The 9062-nt window shown below is 38.2% G+C and overlaps 1 pseudogene; it reads right to left on the bottom strand.

Moving 5' to 3' along the window:
• Positions 1-5615: 5615 nt before the first annotated feature.
• On the bottom strand, positions 5616-6518 carry LOC132491250 (craniofacial development protein 1-like; annotated as a pseudogene).
• Between the last annotated feature and the right edge of the window lie 2544 nt (positions 6519-9062).

The raw sequence follows: 9062 nt of genomic DNA, 5'->3' as shown, positions 1-9062 counted from the left end.
GGTTTATTTTTAGGTTTTATAATGTAAGTAGTATGATGACTTAGTGGTCCATGGATATAATAAATAAATAATTAAATATACATATTTTGGGAGTATGAGCTTTAGTTTTCTGTTGTTTTTGGTTTTCCTACTGTTAGGTGTTTGAAGGCTATTTCCATAAAAAAAAAAATGGGAGCTATTAGAGGCTCCAGGTCATGGACTTGTCATAATACAATTTATAGTTAAAAAAATAACTTTTGGTATTATTGTGGAAAGTAAGGGTTAAAGAGAAGAGACAGAAAACAGGGAGAGGTTAAGAGGTTATTGGAGTAGATTATTCACACTAGGTCATTCAAACTGAATTGTGAATGAAGGTAGCCCAGTCCTATCATTAATATAGTTAATAATATAATAATTAACAACATACAAGATTGACAAGTGTGTGGCAGTCTCAGTGACTTTGTATTACTACTCATAATAATTATTGGGGGTAAATATGCTGTTGATTCCATTTCACAAAATCATTTATTCAACAAATATTTTTGAGTATTTACTATGGGCTTAGTCGTTTATTAGGAATTGGGGAGGAAATTAAGATTAAGTTGGGATCAAGGTCCTTTCCCAAGGACACACAACTTCTACTTACAGAGATGCTATCACATTCAGGTCTGTGTGACACTTATTTCTGAAGGGCAGAATGAAGGACAGAAAAAAGAGGAGAGTAAAATATGAAATAATTTAGCACTATTGTAACTGCTTAAAACCAATGATCTACTCATTGCCTGGAGGAGTTAATATGAGGAAAGCAACAGAATGCTGATAAACTCTAAGAGATGCTCACTGGGGGTCCCAAACTCTTCTGAGGCAACAACAACATTTCAAGGTGTTTTTGATGTCCCAGAATTTTAGTTTTGACTTATACTAATAAGCTCCCAAAAAAGAAAAAAAAACAAATTCAGAAATTTTTTTGTTCTTTTCCCAACCATAGCTAATTTGATTTCTAATTACATGATTAGAAGTTAACCTGATTAGCTCTGTCTGAAATAAGTAATTCAAACAGCACTTTACTAGAGAAAGTGGAATTTACAGTTGGATTAAACATTCCTAAATAGTGTTATAAATATTCCTAAAGCTGGAAATGATCTTGAATGATCATCTTTTTCATCTTTCTACTTTCATCCTTCTATTTAGTTGTATAGGGCAGACCTACATAAAGATGATTCCAATGCTGTATACTGTTTCTGAAATATTCCAGTACAATTAAATATAACATACCTATTGAAAATTTATGTGCTAGGCACAGTGTTTTGAAAAAGAAAACTAATTCCCTCAGTAATCCTTCCTTATTCTTTAAAAATTTTTAATTATGTTTGACATTAGAAAGAAGCAATCCTGACCTCCCTTCCCCTTTTAAGTTTTATTAAGTTATTTTCCTTAAAAATAAACAAACAAACAAACAAAAACACCTTCAGTTGCCCTCCAGTTTCAGTCAAATAATGTTGAGTAAAACATGATCTAAATTGTAATCACTATCAAATTAAGACCATTAATTACCTGTATGCCCTCAACCTAAGCAAAATGTAGAATGTGTATAATTACTGGGATAATTCAAGCCAGGAAAAAACATTTTGCTGCACTTGCCTTGAAAAAACATTTTGCTGCACTTGCTAGACCTCTCTCTGACATTCTGATTTATCCGTGGGAAATGATGGCCTGGTTTAACCTGAATGCTCTTGAATTTTTCCATCATCAAAAGAAAAATCAGTCCCTAGTGTCTCTATAACACCAAGGCCAGGTTACTTCACCCTGGGATCAAATATCACCTTTCACTTTAGATGGCTAACAGGTGAAATAATCTTACACCTTTGTGATTTATTTGACTACTTATATTTGCATTAATTGTGTATACAGTGTGTTTCTTGATTATTATTTCATTTCCACTTATTTTATACCTATTTCTCCCTAACAACAGATAGTCATCGGCCCAGACCTGCTAATGCATGTTTTTCACTTAAAAAAAAAAACCTAAGAAGTAATATTAATAACAACAACAATAATAAAAGGTTCCATTAATTAATCTAACCTCTATAAATGCCAGTCATTTGCGCCTATGTTTCCTCACATCTCAACCTGGGTTAACCTCTTAATGTTATTGTGGTAGGTTTCTGTTCCCCCTAAATCATGTTAACACATAACCTCAGAATGTAATCATTTGGAAATAGAGTCTTTTCAGATGTAGTCAAGTTAAAATGGAGTCATACTGCACTAGGATGGGCCCTGATCCAATGACTGGTATCCTTATAAGAAGAGGGAAATTTGGACACAGAGACAGAGACAGAGGGAAGAAAATGTGAGACATAGGGAAGAATGCCATGTAAAGATGAAGGCAGAGATTGGAATGATAAATCTATAAGTCAAGGAATGCCAACGATTACTGGCAACCACTAGAAGGTAGGAAGAAACAAGGAAGGATTCTCCCCCAGAGCCTTCAGAGAGAGCATGACCTAGGAGACATCTTGATTTCAGACTTCTGGCCTCCAGAACTGTGAAAAAATTGTCTTACTCTAAGTCACTCAGTTTACTGAAATTTGTTACAGCAGCCCTAGGAAACTAATACAGTTACTGTGAGAATTAAGTAGGACAATTTCTGTAAAGAATTTACAGCCGTACCTACAGTAAGCATGCAATAAAAATTAGTTATTATTTTATTTTCATTATCATTATGAATCCAGATTGAAACTCAAAATGTAAATATGATTAGGGCACATTCCTACTTTAAACTTTTCAGAGGCTTTCCATTGCCCACAGGATAGAATCTAAAACCTTAAGACAGCTCAAAATGCCCTGAACAAAATCTGACCACACGACCGCTTCTGTATACTTCTTTCTCCTTCATTCGTTCTTCTCCAACTATACTGACCTTCTTTGAAACCCTTGTGCTCTCCCATCTCCAAGCATTCTAACATGCTATTCCCTCTGTCTGGAGCATTCTTCCCTTTCCTTTCTCTTCCTTTAGGACTCTGCATAAAGTCCTTTAAGGGAGGCTTTCCTGATTAGGAGAGATCTCTCTTGAATCCCTTAATACTCTGTATTATTATCTTCTGCTACTTTCATCAACTCATATATCATCATATCACATTCCTAGCTACCCTGTAAACCCTGAGAGGACTGACCACAACTGTTCTCTTCTTTGTGCTTGCCAGTACCTGGCATATAGTCAGCAGTAATTACATAAATAAATGAATACGGTTATTTAATTACAATGCCATAAATACAATAATAAAGATACAATCATAGCCCATAAAGGGAGAACAGATGCGTAGACTCTCAGGCCACCTAGGACAAACTGTGAGTCATAGAATTTTGTGGATAGAAAGTCTCCAAAGCACATTTATTTTAGCGCCTTCCTGTATTTTATGATCCAGAAGCTGAATGAGATAAAGCATTTGCCTAAAGCTGAATAGTCATCAATGGCAAAACTAGAACCAATATTCCTTTCCCTCTCCAAAGAGTTCTTCCATAGCATTATGCTGCTTATACTAAGAGAAATGGATCTGGGACCTTTAAAAAATAAATTAATAAGAGATAATGCGGGCTTCCCTGGTGGCGCAGTGGTTGAGAGTCCCCCTGCCGATGCAGGGGACGCGGGTTCGTGCCGCGGTCTGGGAGGATCCCACATGCCACGGAGCGGCTAGGCCCGTGAGCCATGGCCGCTGAGCCTGCTCATCCAGAGCCTGTGCTCCGCAACGGGAGAGGCCACAACAGTGAGAGGCCCACATACAGCAAAAAAAAAAAAAAAAAAAAAAAAAAAAAAGAGAGAGAGATAATGCAACTGAAGGGATGAAACTGGGAAAAACACCAGACTTGTTTACAGAGGATGCAAATAATAGTGATGAGATGAGCGTATGTTCAAATGACTCCAAGATTGCCAAATAGGGTGATTCAAAACTGATAGGAAGTAACTCAAATTCCTTAAGTGCAGTCAGAGGATGTGTAACTAAGGGAGGATAAATTAAATTCCTGAAGTGCAACAAGTGTGCGATCTGGGGAGGAAGAGAAGAGGAATTCCCTAAATTGAGATATACTGCAGAAGGAACAGAGAATTTATGAAACACCTGTTATCTAATAGTATCCATCCAAGCCCAAATCCTGCCTGCCTACCAGCCCCTAACAGCTCTCGCCAACTGTCTATCTCCCTGGATGTCATCAGATTGATAAGACAACAAGAACTAGGTGCAGTTTAACACAGAAAACAGAGCAGCACTGTGTGTATCAGGGCAGGGAGGAAGTGTCTTTAGTCAGATTCGTTTACACCCTAAATCCACAAATTCCAGTGTTATCTCTTCCTCTATCCTGGAATTCTGTCTATTTTTCCTATACTTTTCTCTGAGTAAAAGCCCAGTCTTCTTATTCACTCTACTTATACTTCTGGGTAGATAGACTTATATCTACTCAATCAACCAATCTGGAAAACTCGTAGTTACTTGACCCTCCTCTGCCAATATCTAATCAGTTATTAAATCCCAAACAAATTCCTAACACGGACAAGAAGACTTTTTATAGCTTGGTCTCAGCCTACTTTTACAACCCTTTCTCCAAATATTTATCCTCATATACCCTATACTCTGGCCACACTGTCCTCTGAAATCTTTACATACAGTAAGTCCCCTACATACAAACCTTCAAGTCACAAAATTTCAAAGATGTGAACATGCGTTCTCATGTCCAATCACATAAGTTAGTTCACGTGTCTGGCATATACTGTCACATGCGTGCATCCTCTACAAGTGGTTGTGCTTTTGTGTACTTTACTGTACAATACTGTATAGAGTACAGTATCTTTATTTCAAGCCCAGGGTGTCTGGAAGCAAGCATAAAAGCGGCTGTGATGTAGGTGGTATTGCTAAGAAGCGCCAAGTGATAACGATGGAAACGAAAGTGAAAATAATTGAGATAGTGGAGTGAGGTGAAAAAACAGTAAACGTCCCTTAGTCTTATAACATGAATCGTTCAACCATCAGTACAATTCTAAAGAACAAGGACAAGATCATGGAGTATGTGAAGTCTGCTGTGCTGACGATGTTGACAAAATATCAAAGAAGCATGGAAAAGTGATGGAGGAGATGGAGAACCTTCTCAGTGTGCGGATGCAAGATCAACATCAGCGCTGAGTCCTGCTCAGCTTAATGCTGATTCAAGAGAAAGCTAAAAGCCTTTATGAAGACTTGAAGAAGAAACGCGGCAAAGAATCAGAGGGCACATCTTTTAATGCCAGCCATGGCTGGTTTCATCAGTTCAAGGCTAGAGCCAACCATCACAGTGTAAAAGTAAGCAGTGAGGCAGCAAGTGCAGATACAGTAGCTGCCCGGGAATTTCCTGAAATGCTCTGAGAATTTTTTTTTTTTTTTTTCCTCCACAGGACCAACCTGTACTTTTTTATTTTTATTTTTTAAAAGACAAACTATTAAAAGTAAAATGACTGAAATCACATGAGATCAAGATACAAAGACAGAAATTCAATGTAGAAAAAAAGACCTTGCTGGGAAACAGTCAATGGGAAACACAGGAAACATTTCATAGATGCACAAAATCTCACGTTGTAAACAGGATTAAGCTGCTGTAGGTTCCTCATTACATCAGGGTTTCATTTTGCTCAGCCTGAGACCTCACTCGATTTCAAACTGCCTGTGATCCACTCGGTCTAGAAAAGCTTTCCGTTCAACGTACCCCTCCTTCCCTTGATTGTGGATGGCTAGTTCTTCACCAATGCCCTCTTCCTCCTTGAAGCTCTCCCAGTCCAGCTCGGCCTTCTCTAGCGTGCTCACCTTCTGCTTCTTGGCTCCTATTTTCCCCAAAAGGCTGCTCATGCCCCTTGACCTTTTTAACCCTGACCTGGCAGGAAGTGACGGTAGAGCTGAAGGGACATTAGCCTGTTTTTTTTTTTTTTTTTTCTCATTTTGCTTGAAGAAGGATTTGGCTTCTTTAGATGTAGCATCCACTTCCTTAGTCACCCTGACTTCTTCACCAGCAAAATCAAACACCTTGGTGATTTTAACTTTTTCTGTTTCTTTAGGTTTCCCTAGCTCTTCTGCTTTGACCAACAATTTACTCAAACTTGTCTATTCAGCCTCCTCTCCTCTTTTAACTTGTGTACACGGAAGCACTTTTGATTTTAGTCCTATGTCATTGAGGAAGCTGGCCCATAGTACATCTTCCTTGTTTTTCCTTGCATCCTCTGACTCAATGTCTTTTTCTTGCTCTGCAGCTGCATCTTCCTCCTCACTACTACTTCCTCCAGATTCCTCGTTGGCATCCTCCTCATCCTTTTCTAATGAGAGACCACCTTGTTTTCTCTTCCTAGCCAGAATGCTCTGAGCCTTTCTTTTTCTCCCTTTGGTTTTCTGTGTCTGCTGTTCACCATCCATTTCCTCTTCCTTCACTAATTCATTTACATCATCTTCACTATACTCTCCACCCGATGGCACGTAGTCTTCATCCTCCTACGAGGTGGAGAAATCTTCAGAGTCGAATTCCTCCATGTTGCTGCGGCGCGGGGCGGACAGAGCCACAACAGCTACCTCCAAAGGCAAAGCTCTAGGGAGAAACCATAGACAGAGATGCGGCAGGGTCGGCGGGAGCTGGGGCGGCCCCCGCAGTGTGCTCTGAGAAATTATTGATGAAGGCGCTTATTTACCCGAGCAGATTTTTAATGTAGATGCGGCAGGACTGTACTGGAAGAGGATGCCAGACCAAAGTTACATCAGTAAGGAGGAAAAGTTGATGCTAGTCTATAAAGCCACAAAGAATAGGCTAACTGTTGTTTGGTGGCAATGTTTCCGGTGATATGAAGCTGAAGGCCCTCTTCGATTATCACTCAGAGAACCCAGGAGCCTTTCAAAACATAGCTAAGGGCTCTCTCCCAGTTGTGTGCAAGAGTAACCCCAAAGTCTGGGTTACACAGGCCGTTTTCCAGGACTGGTTTTTCCACCACTTTATCCAGGAGGTGGAGAAATATTGCTTGGAGAAGGACATCCCATTCAACATTCTTTTGCTGCTCGACAGTGCTCCAGGCCACCCCCCATTCATGGACAACTTTCATCCCAACATCAAAGTAGCATATCTGCCACCAAATATATGTTGCTTATCCAACTTATGGACCAGGGAGTTACAGCAACTTTCAAGAAATATTATTTACATCACATTTCTTGTCAGGCAGCAAAGGTGAATCATGAATTGGGAGCAACCTTGTGACAATTTTGGAAGGACTATAACATCTACAAAGCCATAAAAAACATTGACTTTGCTTGACATGAGGTTACAGCTGTCACCATGAACAGGGTTTGGAAGAAGCTTTGCCTGCAGTTTATTCACAGTTTTCGTGTATTTGAGAAGGTGGATGAGGAGTCCAAAGAAGTCTTCAGCAACTTAGTGACCTTTAGTGAGAAGCTGGAGCTAGATCTGCAAGAGAACGATTTCACTGAACTCCTTGCTGTGCAACACGAGGAGCTTACTAATGAAGGCCTGATGGAATTGAAGGCCCAGAGAAAGAATGAAGAGAGACAAGAGGAAGAAGAAGTAACTGAAGAACCGAAGAGATTCACGATGCAGGAAATGGCAAGGGGATTGTTTTTATCTGAGGAGGCACTGTTAGTTTTTGAGGCACAGGACCTGAACATAAAACGGTACATGAAGGTTGCAGCAGCCGTTCAGAATGCAATCCAGTGCTACTGTGTCATCTATGATGAGAAAAAAAGAGCTACTACCCAGACATCACTGGACCATTTTTTCAAGAGGGTAGATAGAATTGAATTCAGCAAGGAACCGGAACCTGTGCCATCAATGTCAGGCATGAGTGAAATTGCAGCTTGCCCTCCGTCTCCTATTGCTGACGATCCTTCAGCTCTACCATCTCCCACCTCCTCTCCCTCCTCCAGTCAGTAGCTCTTCTTGCCTGTTCACTCGATGCCAGCCCCTGTATGCCAGCTGTTGTACTGTACTACTGTACTTTTCAAGGTACTCTACTGTAAGATTAAAAGTGTTTTCATTATTTTGTGTGTTTTTTATGTATTATTTGTGTGAAAAGCATTATAAATCTATTATAGTATAGTAATATATAGCCAATTATTTTAGTTGGGTACCTAGGCTAAATTTGTTGGACCCACTAACAAATTGGACTTATGAATGCCCTCTTGGAATGGAACTTATTCATATGTAAGGAACTTACTGTATTTTCTACATTTTCACATTTTTGTTTGTGTCTGGAGGAGAAAGGGGTAATTTAGTTATTCAATTCTGAATGTTTTGCCAGAATAAAAATTTGGGCTAAAATTATATAATCATATGCAATTTTAATATATTATATTATTTTAATATATTTTCACATATATATTATATATAATAAGCAATAAAGTATCCAGCATGTTTAATTATGAAGTCTATATACATATTACAGACATTAGTCATTACTCCACTATACTTATATGAAAATTTAGAGTTAGCAATTTATATGCACATTAAACTCATCAAATGCTAATAATAGTTTAAATAATATTTAATAGGCATTTCTTTGTAATTCTTTTAATAGTAGCAGTGAATATGATTAAGGTAATTAAATATTGCCCCTGGGAAATGAATGCCTAAAAATCCACGTATGGCTTTTTGAAGACTTTAAGAAATTAATCAGAGATGTTTGGGTAATGCAGGGATTTCTTTGAAGACATATATTTAGTTAAAGAAATTAAGCAATTCTGTACTTTATAACTTTAGAGTGATGGCTATTCCTTATTATGTGCCTTCAAAGTCTTTTGCTTATAACTCTAGTATAACATTTACTTTGTTTTGCTTTTTATAATAACTACCAAAATAGGAATGAGTCTCCATTAAAACCACAAGTCTTACAGGGTGAGAGTAAATGTATTTGAAGTAGTAACACAATCATTGTTTAATGAATTCATAAGACATCATACGTAATTTTATTTATCTCAGGATGTTAGGTTATTTTAATCCTTAAATTGTACTGCTTACTTATCTCTCAAATTTACCCCCAATATGCTATCTCCATGGATATTGACATTTAAACATTT

This window comes from Mesoplodon densirostris, chromosome 5, assembly GCF_025265405.1.
Source record: "Mesoplodon densirostris isolate mMesDen1 chromosome 5, mMesDen1 primary haplotype, whole genome shotgun sequence".
Taxonomy (NCBI): domain Eukaryota; kingdom Metazoa; phylum Chordata; class Mammalia; order Artiodactyla; family Ziphiidae; genus Mesoplodon; species Mesoplodon densirostris.
Note: the sequence above shows the minus strand (reverse complement) of the source record. Positions and strands in the feature narration are given on the sequence as shown.